Source organism: Kogia breviceps, chromosome 17 (assembly GCF_026419965.1).
Source record: "Kogia breviceps isolate mKogBre1 chromosome 17, mKogBre1 haplotype 1, whole genome shotgun sequence".
Lineage (NCBI taxonomy): Eukaryota > Metazoa > Chordata > Mammalia > Artiodactyla > Physeteridae > Kogia > Kogia breviceps.
Genome location: NC_081326.1, coordinates 74,274,163 through 74,298,478, shown reverse-complemented (window position 1 = coordinate 74,298,478; position 24,316 = coordinate 74,274,163). Strand labels below are relative to the sequence as shown.

At 59.2% G+C, this 24,316-nt stretch overlaps 1 protein-coding gene and 1 pseudogene across 1 annotated transcript in view; both read left to right on the top strand.

The window, feature by feature from the left end:
* KCNK9 (potassium two pore domain channel subfamily K member 9) overlaps positions 1 to 24,316 on the top strand; it is a 93,221-nt gene that overhangs the window by 23,602 nt on the left and 45,303 nt on the right. The window lies entirely within an intron of this gene.
* Positions 17,740 to 18,382, top strand: LOC136792953 (guanine nucleotide exchange factor subunit RIC1-like; annotated as a pseudogene).

Genomic DNA, 24,316 nt, shown 5'->3' with positions numbered 1-24,316 from the left:
GGGCTCCAGGCCGAGCAGGGGGGCGGCTGGGTGGCCAGGGCGCCGGGCCTTGGGGCTGGGGTGCCAGGTCGTGCGCTGGACTTCGGAGCGTCCCGCTTGTTTCTCTTCTTGTCCAGGCTCCAGGGTTTCTCTTCTTGGTCACTTTTCCCCCTTTGCTGAGTGCTCAGTGTTTAGAGGAATTGTGTTCTCTCTTGACCCCGAGCTGTCTCTCGGGGTTGGAACAAACCAGCAGGCCAGGCGGGCTGGATGATGAACACTTCTTGGCATTTGGGGTCAGAGTAGCCTGCAGGACACGTGCTGTGCACAGAGCCACAGGCCCTGGGGTTAGGCAGGCCTGCTTGTGAGCCCGGCGCTGCCCCTCCTCCCCGCCGTGACTCAGTGTCTCGGCCTCGGTTTCCCCATCGGCTACACGGGGTTCGCACACCCAGAGGTGGCAGGGAAAGCATCTGACACCCGGCCCAGCTGCTGCAGGGCCCGCTGCCCGGCATCAGCCTTCAGCTGGTAGGTATGAGGGACAGGGCAGTGGGGCACAGGATGGCAAGTGAGGGAGTGGCTGTCTCCCAGCTGGTGGGGAGAATGGCGCCGTTTCAGCAACGTGGGCTCCCTGTGTTGGTGAGAAGTGCTAGTGACACGTGCGCCCGCCTCGCAAGGGATGGTGGCATCTGTGAGGCACCCCGTGTGCGGAGTGCAGTGTCCCTTTGGGTTCCCTCTGGTCTCCGGGCCCCTGGGATAGGTTCCTCCTTCTGAAGCCCAAGTAGGTTCCTGGGCAGGGAGGCCCGCTCTCGCGGGCCACTGTCCCTCTCTGATGCCTCACTTCCGCTCAGCTGGGGGACAGTGTCTGTCCCTCTTGATTCCTTTGCCCTGAGTGCCCGGAATTTGCACTCGGCTGATCCGGGGGTGAGCAGCTCACGAGGGCGGCACTGGGGACGATTGACCCTCGGGCCAGACTGTCACGGCCTGGATGTGTGTCCTCAGCAGGAGGTGGGGCCGGAGGGGGAACAAACACGATGCTGGCCTGTGTCTGGGGGAAGCATGTACATTCCGGGGCCCCACGGCCTGGCTTTTATCCAGTTCTTGCAACCTGCCTGCCATGGGCCATGGACAAGTGACTTACCTCGGTTAGGGGAAGGGTAAAGTGAGCATGTACTTGGGAAGAGCTTAGGACGGTGCCTGACGTGGGGCTGATCCATAGTCATTGCTGACGCTTGGAGAACCAGGCACAGGCTAAGACTGGAAGGCCCTCTGGGAACAAACTGCTTATTTTCCAGGTGATCCTATTCTGAGGAATTCTGGTGTCTTCATCAGGCAAAAATTATGATTTGCCCACTCGGCACCAGCCCCAGCTAGGGAAATGGGAATGAGGAAGTGACAGGCTGTACCTTGGTCATAGACCAGGGTGGGAGACAGACAAGAAGAGCCTGGCTAGTGGTGGTGCAGAGGACTGAGGGCCAGGAGGGGGCTTGAGGAGGGAGCCACCACTGGACATCTTTGTTGTTGGAGAGGAGTCGGGGCTGCTGTGTATTTGTCAGCGTAGGCTGACTGCTGTAACAGACACCCCCAGGTCCCAGTGACTTAGCACAATACAAGTTTATCTTGCTCAAGGTAATGCAGGTTAGAGACTCTGCTCCACTCGGTCACTCGGGGCCCCAGGCTTCTTCCATCTTGTGACTGTGCCTTCTTCTAGGTCCTTGGAGTGCTCTCCGTTCAGCTAGCCAATGAGGAAAGAGAGCTTGGAGGTGTGTGCAGAGACAGACCTGGAATTGGTGTGTTTCATGCCTGCCCACATCCCGTTGGCCAGCACACAGTCATGTGATCCTGCCTAGCTGCAAAGAAGTCTGGGAGATGTAGTCCAGCTGTGTGCCCGGGAGGAAGTGTGTGAGGTTTGCCAGCTTTGGCGAACACAAGTGGTTCTGTCCCAAGAGGCTTCTGGGAGAAGCTGAGGCTGGCCCAGGCCATGGACGATGCCTAGGAGTAGGGAGAGGAGGCAGACCCTCCAGGCAGGGGGGCAGCTTGGGTGAGGACTGAGAGGGCCCAGCGCGTTTGGGGGAGACAGGAAGCCCAGGGGATGGGGTGCGTGGAAAGGCGTGCAGGGGATCATGGGATGTCTCCACTCGTCCCCCAGTCCCTGAGGGTTTTGGTGTTCGCTTCCAGTTGAATCAGTGCCTGTGCCCCGAGCAGGCCCCGCCGTGAACATTATTACCTCATTCAGCCCTTGCACCTCTGTTGCCTTTGGGGCCGGTAGACACCCAGGGCTCCGGGAGATGAAGTAATTTTCCTACAGCTCACTCGACAAATAGCGTGGAGCCAGGATTTGAGTCCCAGTGTGTCTGACTCCGTGGCCAGTGCTATTTCTGGAGCCCCACACCGCATCTGTGTCACCGGGCCAGGAGTGCATGCGGGCACCCAGCGTGAGGAAGCCTCGGAGGGGAGGAAGAGCGCGTCTCCGCGCTGACATGCCAGGGGACATGGCCCTTGGGTGTGGCTTTCAGGGAAGCACATCCCGAGCGCAGGGGCCTCTGAAGGCCCCACCCTGTGCTGAATCCGCATCTGCTGCTTGGCCTCAGGGCCACCGGGTGTCTGCGCTCTTGTGACCCTGACCGCATGGGTCCCATCACAGTGTCCTTATTCCCATAAGCATGTCAGCGAAGGAGGAGGGCCTCGAGCAGAGCAGAAGTGGGGGAGGGAGGCCGTCTGGCCGGGTGGGGGGTGGCACAGGTTTCTGGGCAGAGCTGGGCACTGGGGCATGAGGTCCTGGGTTCGAGAGCTGGAAGGATCCAAAGGCAGCCCAGACAGCCAAGGCGGCAGGGAGGGTGGAGCTGCCTTGGGCTGGAGCAGTGGGGCCCAGCTTTGGGAGGAGGGTGCCCCAAATCCAGCCTTGGAGGAAGCCGGGGCATTGGGTGGGCTGTGCACTCAGTGTCATGCTGGAATGGGTTCTCTTCTCTCTGTGGGACCCCGAGGTCCCCCCACTGCAGAAGGAAATGGGAGGCTGGGCCGCCCCCTGGGTGGTATCTTCACAGCCTGCAGAGGTGTTTAGCCCACTGTCTCAAACGTGGACGGCTGGCGTTTCGCTTGTCTCCACGAGCTCTCTCTCCAGCCTGTGTTTGCCAGCTCTGCGGCCCTGGTGAGTTCCTGAAGCTCTCGTACCCTGGCTGTCCCCACCTGAAAAGTGGGCTACTAGCGTTTAGCAGGTCAGATGATCAGGGCTGTCAACTGAGACGCTGACTGTCGAGGCGATCGGTGGAATGTTTGGCGACCCGCTGCTCACCTGGCATCGGCCAGGTCCTGCTAAGGCGCCCCTCCTGATTGTTGGCACAGGTCTGGCGGGGTTTTCTTTCTTTTCTGTAGCAGCTTTATTGAGATATACAGTTCATAGACCGTACAATGTCCTCATTCAAGGTGTACAATTCCATGGTTTTCAGCATATTGACAGATCGTGCAACTGTCCGCGGTCACTTTTAGAGCCATTCATCGCCTCACAAAGAAACCCCGTGCCCTTTAACCATCACCCCGGCCCCCTTCCAGCAGCTCGAAGCAGCCGCTGATCGCCTTGCTGCCTCTTTCAGGCAAGGCTTTGAGCTCGTGTCTGCTGGGTGTTGGTTTGGCCGCTCAGCGGGGATTAGGTCCTGAAGCCGAGGACCCAGGGCTTCCTCGCTGTCACCCTCCGGGCCCACACCCCATTCTGCAGGGGGTGAGGCGGGGACTCTGTGGCTGGACCCATGGCTGTTTGCTTACTTCTCCCTCTTGTCGTGTCCCCCCGCTGGACTGGCTGCCACCCACCTCTCCCACCCTGTGGGGCCTGGCACCGTGCCTCGTGGGAGGTGATGCTGGGGTGCTGGGCTCAGGGAGGAGCTGTGAAGGTCCTGCAGGCTTGGGCAGCTTCTCCTGTGGCCCGTCCCAGTCCACACATTCTAGGCTGTTGCTGGAGCCCCAAGCTCCTGACTCACCCTGTCCCTGGAGGAGACACAGGACTGGAAAGGGGGCCGGGCCCTCTGCCCCTGAGCTGTGCCGTGTCCCGGAGCGCCTGAGCCCACCTGCCCCGTGTCCATACGCCTCTGGAGGCAGCCCTCAGGCGTGGGGCAGTTGCCATGGGAATTGTGTATTGGGATCTATTTTGAGACCATTTTGTAGCATGATTTTTATCACCGCCTGGTGTTGGCTGTTGGTTTTTCTCTGTTTTTCCCAAGTGAGCGGGTTTTGACTGGCCAGTAGGTTGGGCCGGGTTTGTTTCCGGCTGTGGCGTTGCCCAGAGCACGGCCGGAGCAATTCGTAACAGTGGGGCAGGGGCCTTGCGGGGGCCCCCTTCAGAGGACGCGACGTGGCGTCCCTCCCCCAGCCTCTGGCCAGCCGGGGCATCAGTGGGCGGGGCCCGTGCCGTGTGGGACAGATGAGGAACCCGGGAGGGAGTCCCCCCGGGCTCTGGGAATTCGACGAGAGACCGGGGGTGAGCGACTGGCTGCGGCCAGCGCCGTGGTGAGTAGCTGACGTTCACGGGAGCGCCGGCTGCGGCCTGGCCTGACGCGGGGTCTCGCCCACTGTTGGCTCCCGGGGCCCCCGGCCTCCCCTGCAGGGCGTTCATCCTGCGTCAGAGCTTGAACCCTGAGCTGAGAGTGTATTCACCCAACGTCCGCCTCTCCCGCTGGGCTGCAGGCCCCAAGCGGAAAGCCGGGGGCCGTGCCCCTCCCACCATCCCCGCCGTGTGCCTGGCACAAGGGAATGGTGAATAAATACTTGTGAATAAGAGAATGGATGTCAGCGAGAGGCCTCAGGAAGGGGCTCGATGCTGGCCAAGCCTCTTGCCTGCGGGAGCTTCTGGCGTCATGTCACCTCCCCTGGGCAGGCTTCGGGGTCCTGCCGCTGGGGCTACAGAGCAAAGACCTGAGGACGTCGGCCAGAGGGGGTCCGGGAGGGTGACCCCTAGGAGGGTTGAGCCAGGAGAGGGAGGGAGGGAGGTGCTGACCGTGGAGAGCCTGTCTCTGGGGTCAGGCCACCTGGATCCCAGACATTCTCCACACATGGGCTCTCTTTGCTGCCTCTGGTTCCAGGAGGGGCCTGGCAGGTGATCTGCCTGCATGCGTGCAGGCCAGCTGCTGCTCTTATCTGGATATTCTCTTACTGATGTTGTGATTAAAGCAGACATGGATCCAGGAAGGAAGCCCATGGGATGAGCGGGGGACACACGTGCCCCACGTGGCTGGGTGGGGGCCGGGGTCAAGGTGATGCGGCCACAGAGCCCCTGCTCGGTGATGGAGACGTCCCCGGGGCCACCATCCGCTCCCGGAGGTGGCAAGACTCTCGGTGGAAGGTCGGGCTGCCCAAACGTGTCCTGTTGCGCGTGTTTCTAACTTTAAAAGGCAAAACGTTATAATCAGGTCGGCAATGCATGGTCATTGTAAGCAACGTTAGAAAGTACAGGTGAGGAAGAAGATCTGATCTCCTACCCGCTGAACCTACGGTTTCTAGTGTATTGGTCCCCACTTTTCAAATACATGTGCAGCCGGCTTCTGTTTTCTGTTCTTATTTTTATTTGTTTTGCAAGAAGCCAGGATTGTACTACACTGACTTCCCGGGACCTTTGCTATTTGCCATTTAGTGTATCCAGAACCTACTCTCGTGGACATAAGTATAACAGTGGGGGCGTCTCTAGCCCTGCTTTAATGGTCCATCTGTGCGGTGGAATCTTAATAAGCCACAACGAACCGCCCTGCGGCGTTGGAGATTCACATGCTTTCAAGTTTTGCTGGTAGAAGGAACGCTGTGATGACTGTCTTGTTCTCAGGCCTTTGTGTGCTTGTCCCGTTGTCCCCTTAGGATGCAGCCCTGTGAGTGCAATTGCAGTGCCGTCCTCTACAACCCACCCGCTCCATCCTCGCAAAAGCTGCCTGCGTGGTGAAGGTGGAGCCCGTGCTGGGGGGTCCTTGCTGGAGGGCGTGGACGGCAGCTGACGTGTGGGGCTCTGCGCTGTGCGGGACACCCCTCCCCCTCCCCCGGAGCTGCTAAGCCCTCTCTGCTTACAGGGCAGTTACGCACGTGACCGAGAGCCTCGGGCTTCTCATCTTTGCCGCGGATATAACGCAGTTCACCTCTCTGGCTCTTCCTGCAGGTGAAATCTCATGGTACCGGGTCCCTCGTGGTGTCGGGCGCCGGCCTTTCTAAGGAAATGCGTGGATGGCGCCTCCGGCCGGGTGGCATCTGGGTCTTGATTCTCTGCATCCCCGGGCAGGGCGAGGTCACAGCAGAGCCTCACATGTCAGCAGGACCTACCCGGGAGTGAATCCCTTCGCCCTCTGGGACCCATGGTGTTTGGGACCGATTTTTACAGAGGGACGGGGTTTTGTAGGGGTGACAGAGCGGGGGTGGGCGTGAACGGGGGGCGAGCCAGTGTCCTCCTCTGCCACTTTCAGGGCCCCTCGAGTCTCCTGCAGGCCGTTTAGGGAGGAGAGGAAACGGGGTCCAGGTGAGTGATTGGCGTAATTGCTACAAAACCGTTCCGGCGTGGCGGGTCAGAGGTGTCCGACTGAGGGATGTGGTGTGTCTGGGGTCTCTGAGCAGCCCCCCTTCGGGAGCGAATGGAGGGCTGGGGGTCGTCCTGACGAAGGCTTCATCCGTTGTTAGCGCGGCGATTCCCGAAGAGGGGAAGGGCGTCAAGGCGGGTGGAATGTGTCCTGCAGGCGGCAGGGCCCCGCGGCTCCCACCCCCCTCGGCCTCCCCAACCCGTGGCTGGCGGCCTTCACGTGACCCCGCCCCCCTCGTGAGCCTCGTGGGCCTGTCTTTGGGTCCTGCCTTGCCCAGAACCCAGGAAGGGGGCTCTGGGCACCAGTGGGCGTTCTTGGGCCTGAGAAGGCAGTTCAGCTGTGACCTTGGGGGCCAGAACTGTTTTCAGTTGCCGCCAGTTGCAGCCCTGCCTTGGGGAAGGGGTGTAAGGCAGCTTCGAGGCGGTGCTGGCGGAGGCCAGGGACCCGGGCCCGCGTCGCCTGCCTCGTCGGTCTGTGTGCTGCTGCCCCTTCTTGGCCGCGGACCGAGTCCTTGTCCCGCTCGGGTTACGGTGCCAGCGAGGCCACCAGGAGGGCCGCAGCCAGAGACGCCCAGGGACGTCGGGGGCGATGGAGGAGGCGCTTGCCTGGGCTCCGGGCAGGGGCGTGAGCGGAGAGGGGCCGAGAAGGGTGCCCAAGGCAGTGGTTTCCCTGAACAGCTGCTCAGAGGTCGCCTGGGCCTCGGTGAAAAGTCCTTTCGATGGAGGTTCCGGAATGGAGCCAGCGTCTCAGGATCCAAGCAGGTGGGGCGCAGGCTGAATTTGGTCGCGTCGTCTCCCTGGGTGACGCCTCCAGAGCTCCCTGGGCCTCGTGGCTCCCTTCGGGGCTGTGGAGCCCGAGAGGTTACGTCAGGACCGTGCTCAGGGCCCCGTGGCCGGTGACTCCCGCCCGGAGCCTCGGCTGGCGCGGTGTCTGCCGCGTGCGCGTGGCCCATCAGCCTGGCGCGGGCGTGGGTGGCGCGACGTGACGGGCAGGAGGGCTGCCGGCCCCGCGGGGCCTCTTTGTTTTATCCGCAGGTCCGGGCTGGCGTCGGAAGAGCCAGGGTCTGCGTGCTGGCTGGTCTCGGGCAGCCCTGGCTGGGTGGCATCGTGGGCAGGACCCTCTGTGGGGCCTCGGTGCCGTCTGCAGGGAATGGACGGGCCAGCCGGTGGCTCGTGAGACTGCAGGCTGAGAGGGGTGAGGGACACGTCTCACCCTGTGGCCCAGCGCCTGTCCGCCCGCCCCCACCTCTCCTGGAAAACTGGCAGCTCCGTGAAGCAGGGAGGACGGCGCCGCCCAAGCTGCGCCGGCTGCTTCTGGTCCTGCCTCTCTCCTGTCCCCCCCCTCCGTCTCCCCGCTCCTCTCCCTGCCCTCTCCTCTCTCCTCTCTCTTCATTTCTTTTCCGTGATCAGAAGATGAGGATCACAGCCGCGAAATCGATTCTCCGGCCACTGCCGTTGTCTGTGGGTCTCTGGTACAGGCTCTGCTGAGCCAGGCGTCTCCCGCCCTGGCCCTCTCCCCTTCTGGATGCCCGCGGAGACCCCAGCAGAACTGGGAAGACATCCTGAAGATGGGACCTTTATTTGTTTATTTTTTTAAGTCTGCGGACACTCCCTAGGCGCAGCGTCCGGAGGGAGCAGGCTCTCTCCAAGGTCCTGGCCTTGACTTTGGAGTCAGGCTGCTCTGGACGCTTAGCACAGAACCTTGGACGAGCCCCTTGGCCTTGGAGGCCTCGGCTTTTCCCGGTTTTGGGGTGTGTACGGGGACCCGGCCTCTGGGGTCCTGGCCAGGACTCAGAGAGAGAACACGCGTCCCACACGGGGTACAGCGTGGCCCTCGTTCTGGGAGCTTCCATCACCCTTGGCTGGGCTCCTCCCCCACCTCTGGCCTCTGACTCCCCCGCTGTAGGACGGAGGGCCGAGTCCTAGCGAGAGGCTGCACAGCCGGACCCCTGCCGTGTCTCCTCGCCTGTCGCCGGACCCGTGGGAGACCTTTCAGAAGCTGTGGCGTGTTGCTGGTGCGGACGGGTTGCGTAGAGGTGTTTTGAGGCTCGGAGGCTGGTGTTCCGTCGGGGGACGCGTCCCCCTCTGCTGTAGCTTCATCCTGTCTGAAAGTCCTTGGTCTCCGCATCAGCAGTGCGGAACCATCGCGTGCCGGGTGTGTGCTGTGTTCTCTCTCGGGTCACAGGGCTGCTTGTGGAACGTAGGCCTGGGGCCTGACTCCCATCTCACTCAGGCGCCTCTGCGGCTGTGCGTCCCCACTGGGCCCTCGACCACCGGGCCGTCGGGTGCCGGGCGGGGGGGGGTGTTGCGGCAGCCTCAGATGCAGCCACAGTGATGCTGCCGTGGTTGGAGGTGGGGGGCCTTTGCTCAAGGGCGAGACCCAGCCCTCCAGGCCAGGGCAAGGCCACGGGCATCGATGCCCAAGGAGGCACGTGGCCGAAGGTCAAAAAACAGGTGGAGGAAACCTAAGTGGGAAGAAATAAAAACCACACTGCGTGTTGGTGCAGAGGGGGTGGGCTTTCAGTTATCAGATGCAGTTTGGTGTGGATCTGGACTTGCCTGTGGAGCCTTTTCAGACAGCAGGCGTTTGAGCACCTGCTGCAGGCAGCGCTGCTGTGGCTCAGAGCGCAGACTCGGGCCGGCTGCCAGGTTCGAGGGCTGGCTGTGCCGCTCACCGGCCTCCAGAGCTGGCTGATGAATGGGGCCTCCCTTGCGTCAGTTTCCTCATCTGTAAAATGGGATGATCCGGCTTGTGGAGATTGCCAGCGAGGAGCGGACCCATTCAAACCTGCCAGCACCCAGGAGGTGGGTACTCACGTGTATATATTTATCTCGCACTTCATAGAAAGGGCACATAGCGGGGCTTGAGACACTATTGCATGTTGCTCTAGCCACCCTGCACAGCAGGGCTTATTCCCATTTTACAGGTAGGGAAACCAAGGCTCGGGAATATTAGGAACTTGCCTCTGGCCACCCGGGCAGTACTTGGCAAAAGCAGGATTTGCACCTCTATTCCTAGTAGCCACTGTTATTGGCCCCCAGTTGTCTCTGCTCCAGACTAGGGATGCCTGCGTGCTACACGCTGCATGGCTGGTAGCCAGGTAGCTGGGATCAGATCCCAGAAGGGTCCCCGGTTCTTCCCTTGCAAGATTCAGCTTTGGGTTACGACCGCTAAGTGCATCCCAGGTGTGGTGGAGCTGGGGTAGAACGTGGGCATGGATGAGCTTAGCTCCGATGAGGCGGGCTAGAGCCGAGATCCTCGCGCTCGGCCGCACCCAGTGTTGTCTGGGGCCAGCAGGCCGGCCTCGCCGGCAGCTGGGCGGACAGGTGAGTCTCGGCCAGACCTTCAGCATCCAAGGCTGCCTTCTGACGAGATCCCCCCCCCGGCCCCCCGTCAGGGGACCGTGCACGTTCAAGTTCGAGAAGCCTGGTCTGGATGGCGGGCTGGGGGTCATCCTGCCTCGGCTCTTCTGGAGTCCATCTTGGGGACTCAGCCCCCTTTGCACCTCCTCGTCCCATTTCACAAAAGGGGAAGTTGCTAGGGGAGGGGTGGGGGGAAGGAGCCAAGCTCCGGGGGACCTCCTGTGAACTGTTCCAGGCGGGCTGGGCACCTGGCAGTTGCAGAACGTGCCCCTCACCCAGAAACGTCCACGCACCTGTGAATATGTTACCTTGCACAGCAGGGAGAATTAAGGCAGCGGGTGGAGCCGAGGTTGCCAGCCAGCCGACCCTGAGATGGGAGAGTGTCCTGGATTGTCCAGGGCCCGGTGTAATCACAGGGTCCTTGAAAGAGCGAGACAGAGGCCCAGAGTCACAGACGGCATGCCGTGATGCGAGCAGAGGTGAGAGAGGGGGAGACGGGGAGAGGCTTGGAAAGTGGAGGAAGGGGCCATGGCATCCGAGCGCCTCCAGAAGGAGTGCAGTCCTCCTGATGCCTTGGCTTTAGTCTGATGAGACACTGCTCAGCATCTGACCTCTCAAGTGCAAACAGATCCATTTGTGCTGTTTTAAGCCACCATGTTGGTGGCAGTCCGTTATGGGCACCGTGAGAAGCCGATACGCAGAGCAGATGTCGTCCTGATTACTTTGTTGTTGCTGTTGTTTTTAATTCTGTTGACGTGTAGTTGATTTACAGTGTCGTGTTCGTTTCCGCTGTTGAGCAGAGCGATTCAGTTATACACGTATGTGTCTTCTTTTCCATCATAGTTTATCCCAGCGTATTGACTGCAGTTCCCTGCGCTCTCCAGTAGGAGCTTGTTGTTTATCCGTTCTCTGTAATAGTTTGCGTCGGCCTGAGCACTTCGTGTAGAACCGTGCTGGTGCCGGGGTCTGCCCACCCTTGTTGTGGGAAGGAAGCGTCCTCCAAATCCCTCAGGTGGAACTGCCGAGGACCCCTGGGCGTGGGGAGGCGGGGGCCAGCCTGGTGAGAAGCTGGGGGCCGGGGAGCTTCCTTTTAAACTCCTCACACCGAGGGGTCGCCCCACCCACGCTGCCTCCAAACCTATGGCCGTGGCGCCCCATCCCTGTGGTCCTCTCGCGGCCTGCAGTTGGTCCCCCGGCCCCCCTCTCCTCCCACCGCGCCAGCAAGCCCTGGGCAGGGAGGGGGGACCACCGGCCTCCCCACTTGCGCCCTCCTGCCCGCAGTGGAGACTCAGGAGCCAAGGGACTGCGGGAGGCCCCGGGCCGGCCCGAAGAGGGGAGGACACCAGACAGGCCCACAGGGAGTGGGAGAGCTCCGTGGTCCGCAGCCCCAGCAGTGGGGAGAGAGGGGGCTCAGAGCACGGCAGGCCCTGGGCCGGTGCTGGAGGAGGGCAGAGCCACCCGCCCAGGCCAGCACTGTCCAGTCCTGAGCCCCTGGCAGCCTCAGCTGGGATACTCCAGACGCTGTGTCCACCCTGCCACTTGGGCAGTGAGGAATTATAAGGCGATTGTCATGGCAACGGGGGGCTCCCAGAGGGCTGGAGTCTGCGGCCTCAGCCCGCCTGGGAGGTGGGGCCCAGGCCTCAGTCCCAAGGAAGACCTGGGGAGCTGGGCTCTCGCCCCTCGGAGCCTCAGTTTCCCCATGAAGGAAAGCGGCTGTGCCTACGTCTGGGGGCGCCTGGCGGGCCTGGGTGCTGAGGCAGCAGCCTGGTGGGGGGACTTCTGCTGAGCCCTGGTTCTGCAAAGGGCAAGTCTAACCTCCGTGTGCCTCAGTTTCCTTATCTGCAAAATGGGAGTGCTGTTAGCAGTCATCCTCATAACTGCCCCACCCGGTGCCTCCGGCAGCTCCCGCCTTGCCCGGGTGTTGGCTCCTCCGTCCTTCCAGTCGTTCAGGCTAGAAACCTTGGCTCCACTCAACCCGACACCCAGGCTTGTGGCCCACCTGAGGAAGTGACGCAGCATCCAGCCCTCCTCCTGTCACCTTGGCCACACCCTGGACAGGCCACTGATGCTAGCCTGGCCTCCCCTCGCCCTGCAGCTGCCCCGCTGGCCCTCTCATCCCCCACACCACAGCTAGACTGAGGGAGATCCGCTAAAGACGGGGTCTGATTGCATGGTTCCGGCTTCCATTTGGAAGGAGATGGAAACTTCTGGAAGGTTTGAGTCAAGTCCTCACAGTGGGCCACAAGGCCTTAGGTCCCCTGCCCCGCCTTGTACTTCCCCCAGGAAACAGGAGGAGAGCAGGAATTCGGTCACCCTGCTCCCTGGCACTTCATCTTCCTTCAGCAGAGATGCTGTTCCCTTGGACACCCCTACGTCCTCCGAGGTCTGCTCAAAGCCCACCTGGCTGCCTGGCCGCGCTCCTTCCTAGCCCTGACACCCCTCGTGTGTTATCACCTGTGCCCTGGCCCTGCCTCACTCTGTCTCACAAACTAAATGGTCACCTCCCCTGCTCAGGGAGCTCACATTCCAGTGGGAGAGGGGCTGTCCCCAGCTCACTGTCCTCAGTGGCTATAACAGGGCCGGCACGCAGTAGGAGCTCAGGGCGCGTTTGCGGCATGAGCGGTCCCCGCTGTGTGGCTGGAGGCCCGGGCACGGTTGGTGCTCTGTCGTCCACCGCCCTCGGCCCTGGCTCTGCCACGTTCTAAGTGGGGCCCCAGGAAAGTTATTTGGAGCTGAGCATTTTCATTGCATTTCTGCCAGAGATGCATGGAAGGTGCTGGTGCTTGTTGGGAGCTGGGGGTCGAGGTTGCCCCCCCTGGCAGTGGGGCAGCAATGGGGGTTTTGAAGCTGAGGGAACTGGGCTCCTTTTACTGACTGGCTCTGAGACCTCCTTAGGCAGATGGCTTGACCTCTCTAAGCCTTAGTTTTTCCATCGGGAATGTGGGGATGGCCATAGACACAGAAAGTCTCAAAACAGCCCGGGTGCGAGCGACTGTCTCTCACGCTAAGCCCCTTAATTGCAAGCAGCATGTATCGTTGATAATCAATAAACGTCTGTTAACGGAATGAGAAACAGATCCAATATGTAGGTTTTACCCCGTCATTTCTGTGCTTTATATGAAGGAGTTGGATCATAATAGCCCCATTCTTCCTTGTCAGTTGTTATTACCGAGTGATTGCTACCTGCGATTTGGTGCTCTAAGTGCTTTTTAGCAATTCTCACATTTCATCAATATAATAATATTACAGAGAGGCTAAGGCTCAGTTTTATTGCTAACACTAGCACCTTCGGAAATGTGTTACTCGCCCAGGGTCACATAAGAATAAATAAAACCGCTCTGACCAGCTGTTTGATCCAGTAGGTAATATTGATGCATTTCCATAGTTCAGATGTTAAGCCAAGATACGAAGGTGTTCAGTGAAATAACTCACTCCCATCCTGTTCTTTTCATCCCATCTGCATCTGCTTTTCTGTGTTCTTACTAATAAAGTAGGAATCACTTTTATTAATATCTTGTGTTTCTGATGGAGACACAAATATCTATTATCTTCCCCCCTTTCTGACACAAAAGGCAGCATCTCGATCACTGTTCTGTCTCTTGCTTTCTCATAATAATAAATCCCAGAGATCTTTGCATACCAGTACGTAACTTCCTCTTTCTTTTTTTTTGGACATAGGCATACTATTCCATTTTACGAATGTACCAGAATTCAGTGAGGCCTCTCCTAATTGATATTTTCTTCCTGGTAGAAAAGCACAGGAAACAACTCGTGAATGAATTAACTTTTTACCTATAGCATTTCGTACGTATGCAGGTGCACCTTGAGGATAAACGTGCAGAAGTGGAATTGCAAACGCATTTGTAAACTTGGTAGATGTAGAAATTCCCCTCCATGGGGCTGCGCTATTGTGCATACCCACCAGCCACCTATTAGTGGGAAATGGTGGCTTGGTGTAGCTTGAGCGTGAGGTTGAGTATCTTTTCCTTTGTTGAGTGGTTGTTTGTGGAGTTTTTTTCCTCAGGAAATTGTCTGTTCATGTCATTTGCCCAGGCTCTCAGTTTTGACCCCCCACCCCCCCGCCCAGGTTCAGATTCCAGTTCTTCAGGACTTGAGAAGAAATAGGGGAAGAATAGTAAAAAGAGGAGGGGGAACCTTTGAGAAACAGGCCCCCAGGGAAGGAGCCCGCCCTCTCCCCTCGCTGGATCACTTGGCCACTGCTGATGGATAGGCAGCAGGCGGGTGCTGCGAACCTGGCACCGGGGCCAGGTCTGAGCTTCCAGGGGCTTGGGGCCCAGTGCCAGAGGGTGGGACAGGGCAGCATTCTCCATTGTTAATCGGTGTGCCTGAGGCAGAGAGCAAAGAGGAGAGAAGCCCAGCCTGTGCCCTCAATCCTAGGCGTGAGCTCTGCTTCAGAAATTTGAAGGGGACCCCTGGGACCAGTAAGGAAAACCGAGCCTGCAGCTGTGTCCCTAGGAGGCGGGGCGCCTTGGGGCCAGGCCCCTATGAGAGTCGGGGCCCGCATCCACATGGGGTGCCTTGGGGCACAAGCACTTTCTGGCCTATGAACTCATTTGGTACCCACAGGGCCCCCAGTGGCTTTGCACGCGCTGTTCCGCCCCGCCCCCCGCCCCCGGGAATGCCTCCCTCGGTAACTTGCCCTGCCTCAGTATTTTAACTTTTACTTTCAAATCACTTCTGATCTTGTCCCCTCGGGGAGCTTCCCAGGACCACCCCCTCCACAACCCCCCAGAAAACATTAGCTCTCTCCACGCTGTGTTACCCTCTGAAGTTGGGGGTCTCAGCACCTCGGACAGCGCCCGAGTCAGCTGGAACCTAGAGGGCTGGTCCAGGGCCCTGACAAGCCCGGGACTCTGCGGGGAGACGGAAGCTAAGTCACGCGGAGCTCCTGGAACACGGCCTTGCTAGCCGTGACCATGCCATCGGCTCCGCGTGGCAGGTGGGAGAAGGGCTGTGCTCGCACACCCACTCGCCCCCTTCTCCTGCGGTGGACGGCAGGGAGCTCATTCCCAGGCTCCCCTGCGCTCTGGTCTGGGGGGTTTTAGCGCAGGGCAGGCAGCGGCAGAAGTTCAAACGGCAGGGTGATGCGAGGGTGCACGCTGCACCCTCCCTTCCCCCGCTTCCCCGGCAGCGGCTCCAGCTCCTGGTGGACGGGGCCATGGCTCCTGCTCTGGCCAATGACCTGACGCTGGCCTGCCTTCTCTCACTGCCCAAGCCTGGTGGCAGCTTCTGGTCCCCACTCTGGGCCACTTCAGCTTCCTTGTCACCCCCATGACTGGGTGGAGTTCCCTCTGTTCTACATTCTTCAAGTGGGTCCTCATTTCCTGGTTAGACTCCTAAGAGGATTACACTCAGAGAGGCTCAGTGACCTGCTTAAGGTCGCACAGCAGGTTAGGCGCACCAGGGTGCCTGGGTTCAGTCCTAGCTCAAACCAGTGCCTGCCTTTCCGCTGCTCAGTGCAGCCTGGCTTCCCTGGAAACACAAGGGCAGGCTTCCTGGAGGTGGTGACGTTGGGAGCTGAACCCTGGAGAGGAGCAGGACGTAGTCGGGAGGCCCTAGCGGGATGGAGATGGCTGTTCCTTGGAGGACACAGCGCGTGCAGTGGGGAGTGCAGGGGCAAAGTGGTGGGTTTAGTTAGAACGGATCCCGAGGCCAGGAAGGCTGCAGGAAGACGGGGCTGGAAGGGGGGAAGCACAGGCTGTGCAGGGGTGGGGTGGGGGGGGTGTAGAGCCCTGGCGCTGGGAGGTCGAGCAGGGCCAGGGCATGATCCGATTTGTGTTGGAGAGAGGACCGCTCTGGCCGCTGGATGGTCCGTCCCTTGTGCCAGGGATGGGGAGGCCACGAGGAGGTTGTGGCCTGCGTCCAGGTGAGAGATGATGGCGGCCTGTACCTGGCCAGAGTGCGTGGAGCCCAAGAGAAGCGACGGGTCTGGGAGAGGACCCTGATCGTTCAGGACGTCTCTGCGGCAGTAGAAGGAGCATTGCGTGAGTCTGAGCCCCTCCAAAGTTTGCCTTAAAGGAGGAAGTAATCAACTGTTTCCGGGAAGGTGAGGGCAAGGAGGGTGGAGGCTTCCCGGAGGAGAGGCCATCTGACAAGGCTCCGTGCACCCAGCCGCTTGTTTATCTGTGTGCTCCTCGGGGCTGGGAGCCCCTTGGGGAGAACCGGCCTGAGATGGTGAGGGGGAAGTCAGCGTGGTCCCACCTGAGATGTCGGTGGAGGGGAAGCATACCAAGGAGAATGGGGACGGGCGCTTTGGGCAGGAGGGACAGCACGGGCGGAGGCCCAGAGGTGAAAACGTGCTTGTTGCCTCTGGACAGCAGGCGTGGCAGGGAGGTGTGCACTGGAGGAGGCCGGAAGGTCGGGGTCTGGGGCCGAGCCACCTCCAGCTCCCCTCTCAGGCCGCTCTCCTTTTGCTTCCTGCGCTCTTGAGGGCCAGGCTGGCGGCGGGGGGAGCCGACAGCTGCCTCCCAGCTCAGGTCAGAGCCCCAGTGGGGTTCATTCGCCTGCACCTGGGGGCATCAGCGGCCCCTGACCTTGGCCCCTCCAAACCTCCCTCGCTGTGCCTGTGAGAAGAGTGGAGCAGAGGGGCCCTGAGTCACCTGAGTGTCCACCGAGCCACGTGGCTCAGTGCCCATCAGAGGGCGGCCTTAACTCTTTATCTGATTTGAACCTCACTCCACCTCCCTCCCAGGGTTCTTGTTCCCATTACACAGATGAGGAAGCTGAGGCTAACAGGGCTCCAGGGACTTTCCCAAGGCCCCCCCAGCATTGCTCCGCCTTTCATTTGCTGTAGGTTGAAATCCTCTTTTGAATCCTGTCTTCTCCTCCAGGAAGCCCTCCCTGACTACCCTGCGTTGGCCTGCCACATCTGCTTTCTCCCCTCCCACTCTTTGGCAGAGCCCCTGGATGAGGAGGCTCCGGGCGTCGGGGAAGCAGGCTGGTGGAGGTAGCCACACCTGCTTGTGGGAGCTTAAGCAGTTACTTCCCTTCTCTGGGCCTCAGTTTACTTGTATGAGAAATGGGGGTCACAGTGCCTTCCTGGCAGGGTGGACTGGGGTTTCTCCACGTCGTGACACCACAGCACAGGGCTTGACGCCAGTCAGCTCCCTGCTTCCCTTCTGGACCTGGTGGGAGTCCAGCCTCTCCTGCCCCTTCTCTCCCCCACCCCCAGCTCAGGGCTCTAGAAAATCTGCCTAGTCAGGTTTGAATGAGGGAGAGCCAGCCAGCCAGCGTGTCTGGGTGGCGAGAGAGGCTATTTTGGGAACGAGCGGGGAAGGAGTGTTTTGTTTTGTTTGCTCCTTGTGATTACAAGAGGTGGCAGAGTTCTGCCTCTCCTCCCCTGGACACCCCGTGAGGGCTGAGCGAGGGGTGGGGAAGGGAAGGAGGGCATGGCTCTCAGCGAGATGGGCTGTCAGACTTCCTGACAACTGGAGGCCACGCGGGTCTGCAGCCTCGCCCCCGTCACTCGTCACTGTCATCTTGTCCCCAAGCAGTGTCTGAGAGAAGAGGAGTGGAGGAGGGGAGGGTCGAGAAAGCAGGGAACTCAGAGCCTGCCACACCAGAGTTTTATTGCCAGCTCTGCCATCTGCTCGTGCGTCGACCTGTCCATTTGTGACAAACCGTCCTCTTTACCCATTCGTCCATCCACCCGTGCATCTACCCCTCCATTCATCCCCCAGCCGTGCACCCACCCACCCATCCGTTTGTCCATATGAACCATCTATTCATTGAAACAGTTATCCATCCATCCATCCATCCATCCATCTATCCATCCATTCATCCTTCCTTCCATCCATCCATCCATCTATCCAATCACCCACCCACCCATCCATCCATCCATCCACCCATCCGTCCATCCATCCACCCATCCGTCCATCCATCCACCCATCCATCCATCCATCCCCATTCATCTATCCTTCCACCCACCCACCCTTCTATCCATCTATCTACCCACTTACCTATCCTCCCACCCATCTGTCTACCCACCCACTCACTCATCCACCCATCCACCCCCCCATCCATGCATCCATCCATGCATCCACCCATCCATCCGTTTGTCCATATGAACCATCTATTCATTGAAACAGTTATCCATCCATCCATCCATCCATCCATCTATCCAATCACCCACCTATCTATTCATCCATTCATCCTTCCATCCTTCCATCCTTCCATCCATCCATCCATCCATCCATCCATCCATCCATCCATCCATCTATCCATCCACCTATCCAATCACCCATTCATCTATCCAATCACCCATTCATCTATCCAATCACCCACTCACCCATCCTTCCATCCATCCATCTATCCATTCATCCTTCCATCTATCCAATCACCCACCCACCCATCCATCCATCTATCCATCCATCCATACATCCACCCATCCATCCATCCATCCACCTATCCAATCACCCACCCATCTATCCATCCATCCATCCACCCACCCATCATCCTTTTTCAGCAGATACCACAGGTGCTCCATAAATCCGTGCTTTGTCTTGTACAAGGCTCCAGGATAGAATGGTAAACAAGACACACTATTGCCACCCGCCTTCCCCACTAGAGGCCGTGATTAAACAACTAACCTGGCATTTAGTGCTTATCTTTCTGGACCTTACAGTGTCCCGAGGGGTCTGGAAGATTTGAACCAGGTACTGTGTGAGGGAACCACTGGGGGCCAAAACGAAAGGCTCCTGGAGGGATGGTGTCCCAGCTTCGACCCAGGCAGGGTCCAGGTGCCTGCCCAGCGCACTCGGCTGAGCGAGGAGCCAGTGAGGCCTCGAGGTGGGAGGGGCTTGTTGTCAGGGAACCAGAGGGTCTGCAGCTCAGCGAGGGAGAGGGGAGGGGCTCTGAGGGCTGGAGACTCTCTGTCTGTCTGCCATCTGACATAGTCCATGGCACACCTGGACGGGCCTGGACACATGGGCACACGCTCTGAGGCCAGCTTCCTATTTAGAAACTGTCTTCTTTGATCAGGCAGAGCCGTCCCCAGATGAAGGGGGCTGGGGCAGCTGGACACTGGAGCACCCACGCGATTTGGTGCCTTATGTTTTAAAAGTAAGTGTTAAAAACCCTCCCCGAGCTTTCCTTGGCTCTATAAGCTGAAAATTGAGATAAACTTCAGCTATTCCTAGGTTATGCTTGGACTTAGAGTTTTCTTTTTCTTAAATGAAAGCATCTTCCTTTTTCTCATCGGTTGTGTTAACCTGGAAAGCTCTGTTCCTGAGAAAATGGAGTGGACAGGGCCTTGGGCGTGAGGCTCAGCAGCCTGGCCCTGGATTGCTGTGTGGCCTTCGAGCACTCGCTTGCCCACTCTGGGCCTCCACTTCCTCCTGGCTAAAAGGAACATGGGGATTAGAGCCTGCCACTTCTGCTCTGAGGCTCTGGGCTTGGGGGCCGTGGGGGCCGTGAGGCCTTGGGCAGCATGGAGCAGACATTCTCGGGAGGGTGCTGCTGAGAGCTGAGCCGGGCTGGCGCGGGGAGGAGTGAGCTTGTGGGCCTCTGGACAGCGTGGAAGGCGGATTCCTTCTGAGCCGATAATACCGCCTTGTGTTTGTAGAGTGATTTATGGATTTTGAAAGCACTTTCCCTTGTGTCATCTGAGTTGAGTTTTGAGTGTCTGCCGAACAAGTGTTTGCATGTAGTGGACAAGGGGAGGCCGGGCCCTGTGGGGCCCTGGGGATGGCTCTGCCCCCAGGGGATCACATTCCCACGGGCGCCCCGGGCCCCCCCCCAGAAATCTCTGGAGAGAGCAGGAGGAAGGGTAGGTCTCTGGTGGGGGGTTCTGAGTGTGGACCACCAGAACCACGGACCCTGAGATTGGAAGGAGGGTCATCTGTGGGGGGGCGGGGGGCACTCGATCAGGCAGGGTCTCGGGGTGGGAGACCTCAATTTTATTCAAAGCAAATATGGCACCAAGAAAGCAGACATTTCAGGTACTCTTTTTATTATGCTAAGGTAAAGCCAATGTGTATAACGTATGTCCAAACATTTATTCCTGGCCAGGTATCTGTGATCTCTTGTAATCAAATACTTTTTTAGAAGAGTGGCCCCAGCTGCTTGGAAACGGGTCTGGGATTCAGAGGCCGACAGGGCTGGCGGCTTGTGTGATGGTTCTCCATCGCTTCCTGCAGCGAACACTGGGCGGCAGGGCACAGGTAGGCCAGCGCTTCTGCGCCCCCATCGTCCTCCGTGCGTAGCCCCCCGGGAGCAGCAACAAACCGCCATCGCGGCGCACGGCACACCATCCCTCGCCCCCAAGATGCCAAGTTCTGACTGCAGGAGGGAGGGTGAGGATGCAGCCGGGCTTGGGAGCCCCTGCCTGCTCTTGGCGGCTTTGAACTCAGAGGGACCCTGGGCTGCTGCCAACTGGGACCCGGGTGTCAGGGGCGCCCAGGGCATGCCACCTGCTGACGGGTGCTCTCGGCAGCCAGCGGCTGACAGCGCTTGGCTGCACAGCGCTTGGTGTATTTATGGACCCATAAAATATTAAATGATCATCACACAGCACTTTTTCTCCTGAATGCTCTTTAGGGTGCATATTTCCCCTATTTGGAAGGCAGAACAAATAACCATTTAATTAACCCCCAGCTCCTGGCACGAGAATCGTGCCTTTGGAGGACTCCAGGGCCAGCGGCCTCCACCTCTTCCCGCCCCTCACTTGATGAGTACCAGAGGAAGCCTCCCCCCAGCTTTTTACAGGGAGGGGTGCTGATGCAGGCAGCAGGCCAGTGGCAGGAGAGGCGCTCGAACCCTGAGCCCCTGGGGCAGCCGAGGGACCAGGTAGGGAGGGCAGTTCTCCCAAATCGGCCGCCCCACCTGCAAGTGGTCAGCTCGCCACGCCCAGGTCGCTCAGGTGTTGGTCCTTAACTGCATTTAAGTGGAGAAGCGTTTTTCTCCCAAACGAGGACGCAGAACCCCGGAGCCGTCGTGGGCTGAGAAGTGCGCGTCGGGCTTGAAGCCAGGCGAGCTGTGGGTGACTTCAGCGTGGTGGCGCCTTCGGAAAATCAGGTCTGAAGCATCCCGTGTGTCTGATCCTGGGTGGTTTTGTCGCCGGTCCGCCGGGAGGGCCGGGCGCCGTGTGGAACCTCTGCTGTGGGTGTTTTTCATCTGCTGGCCGCAAGCCTGTGCCCGCCTATCCTAGCATTTCATTTAATTTTGCAAAAAGCTGGGATCATGTTACCCAGGTCACAGGGGGTTGAGAGTGAGGACACTTGAGACTCAAATTGATGACATGGGGGGGGGTTCACAAGATGGGGAGGTTCAGGCATGGAACGGATTTTAGGTGCTTTGGTTGGGGCCCTGAGGGCTCAGGTGTGATGCCGTCAGAGCTAAGAGAGGAGCCCAGGTGTTTCTGTCTACAGGGTGGAGGACGCAGAGGATGAGTGGGGCTCAAACCGCAGCATTAGCCGGAGCAGAGACGGCATCCTTATTTGCGACGCCAGGGAAAGACTCAGGCCGAGGGTGGGATGGGGCTGTGATTGGAAGCGCCCCCCCGGCCCCAGGACCACAGACTGGGCGTGTGTGTATGGTGGGGCGTTGATCCTGGAGGTGAACCAGATGCCTGTGTCTCTGACTGTGTGGTCGTTGGTACCCGTTGACAGAGGCTGAGTTGCGGTTGCAGATTATCCCGCGTTCACACCCCCTCCCGGCCTCCCTCTGGCTCCAGCCCCTCCTCGAACGTTTGCTGAACTGCTCGAGGGTCATCCATCTTGGCCTTGCAGCCAGGAAGAAGCGGAATGGAATTTAAGACGCATTCTCTTGACCCGCAGTCTAACATTCTTGTTTTTGCGTTCATCCAGAGATTCTGGAACTCTCGATATTAGTAGCAGCAGATGTTCTTGCGGTTGGCTGGGGCTCCAAAGGCCCCCACCCAGCATCACTTGCGAGGGGACGAGGGGCTGGGGGCGTCTCGGTGAGTCTCCGGGCCCAGCCCGTTGAGGGCTGATGGGCGGCCTCTTCGTGTCTCCCCCGCGACAGCACCGGCTATGGCAGGGCTGCACCCCTCACTGGGCGCAGGCCACCCCTCACCCACATCTTGGGCAGAGTGTTGCCTTTCCCAGGGACTTCTGGTTGTTGAAATTCACTCTGGGCCAGCTGCAAACTTTCAGTCTGTATCCAGTCTAAAGCCAGTCCCTTCCTGCTATGGTCAGACGGCAAGGACCTGAGGTGGGGAGCGGACGTGGATCCTCTGTTCTCCCTCCTTCCCCTCCCTCCTGGGGGTCGCCTCTCAGCGGGGAGGACGGGGAGGAGGGGGCCAGAGCAGCCACAAGCACCAGGGTGGGCACAGGGGCACCTCGGCTCGGCCCCTTCCCCTGTCCTAAGGCAGCATCTGCCTCCACTGCCTACCCTGGGGCTCTCTGGTGCCCTGTTAACAATCATAATGTGCCCTGAATTAACCACTGGTGTGTGTGCCAGCTGCTTCAGGGTTCGCGGTGAGACTTGAGGCTGGGCTGGCGGCGGGTGGGGTGGGGAGTTACTGGTACTCATAGAGCTGCCATGGGGGTGACACGATTAGCCACAGGTACCCCACCTTTGCCCTCAACAGTCTACGCTTCACACAGTAGCCAGAATGATCCACTGAAAACGGAACTCAGATTCAGGACTCTGGAGCTTATTCTGGGTGAAATGAGAAGCCATGGGGAGTTTTGAGCCAAGCTCCTCCCATGGCCTCTGGACCTTAATTTGCCTGGGTTGGCTGCCTCTGCCCCGAGGGCCTTTGTACATGCCGTGCCGTCCTCTCTGCGGTTCTCCTCTCTGCCCCTCAGGTATCGGCCTGGCTTGCTCTCTCACTGCCTTTCGTAAGATGAAATAGAGGGGCCCTCCCCACGCTACCTTTCCCCCCAGTGAACGGAGAGTTTCCGCTCAGCTTCTTCGGATCCTCCGTTCTGGTGGGGAGACTTTGTGTACTGCCTGGCAGCACTGCTTTGTTCTCTGCTGTATCCCCAGATCTTAGGACATGCTAGTTGCTCAGTGAATGTTCTCTTAATGAGTGATTGAGGCAGAGAGATTAAGTAATTTGTCCAGCCAGGGTCACACAGCTGAGAAGTGGAGGGGCTGGGACTGGAAGCCAGGCAGCCTGGAACCAGACCCCGGTCGCCTTGCAGGTGCTGAGGAGCCGTCAAAGGTACCTGAGCAGGGGGTGCCCCCTTGGGCACAGTGCACGTGGAGGATGGGGGCTGGGAAGTAGACCAGGGTGGGATGCAGAGTCCACGTCAGGACCCCAGGGAGCGGGGCATGTGCGTGGGGCTTGTTGGGGAGAGGATTTGGCCCGCCCTGTGACTCTGTTTTTGCCCAGCCCACCCTCTTTCTACACCCACGATGTCCACTTGCTGCCAACCCCCAAAGCCAACAGCGAGCTCATCACAGGCCTCCTGCGCCCCCAGCGCCAGCGTTTGCGTAATTAAACACACGCTTCTGACACGCCACTCTGGCCAATTTTCCAGATCGTGTCTACTTGAAAATCCTGTCATTTTTCACCAGCTGAGTTACAGTGAAAAAGGAGAATTTAACCGGAGTGCATCCATCTTCAATGCAAGTGAGCAATTGGACCCCATCTGCAGTTGAAGGACCTGAAATCCGGGGTGTGGAAGGGAAGAGAACACTTCTTGGAGGGCAAGGAGCAGCTCAGCCGTCTTTGATTATTTTGGGGGGGCATTTCACAGAAGTGAATTATGAAAACCCATGGAAAGACTTCCTTAGGCTTCCGGAGGCTCCTTCCCTCTTATAGGCAGATGACTTCCTGCCACAGGGGAGACGTGAGGTGGAGACCGAAACTGGGAAAGATGGGCGGGGCAGCAGCAGCAGCCCCCAGCCCAGTCCCCAGGACGGAGCTCCGGGCAGTGGGGCAACCCATGGGGTGGGGCGTCTGTCTCTCCCATCCACCCATAGCCCGGGGCTGGCTCCCTGGGGGCAGGTGCCCTGTCCTTACCTATCTGCATGCCAGCATGTGCTTTTCACTGGTTAACCCCGTTTGCACCAGGCTCTGGGTAGAAACACGGCTGCTCTGGATGGGCTGATGCCAGCAGGTGTTTGTGGTCACTAGCTGGTGACAGCGAGCTCCTGAACTTGTGTGCTGAGCTAGTGGCCTCCCCCTTGGTGGGGGGAGGGGGTAGGAGGCAGAAGCCCCAAGTGGGGGTCGACACTGCAGCCGCTACCATCTTGAGTCGGGCTTGTGTGGCCCCCATCTCCGATTAAGGTAAAATACATCCCATAAAATCGGTAATTGTAAAGTGTGCAATTCAGTGGTATTTGGTACATTCAATGTTGTGTAATGTAACCCTCACCTCTATATGGTTCCAAAACATTTTCATCCTCCCAAAAGGACACCCCGTACCCATTAAACACGAACTCTCCATCCCCACTCCTCCCAGCTCTCAAAACCAGCAGGCGGGCATGACTTCCTTTACTGTGCTCCGC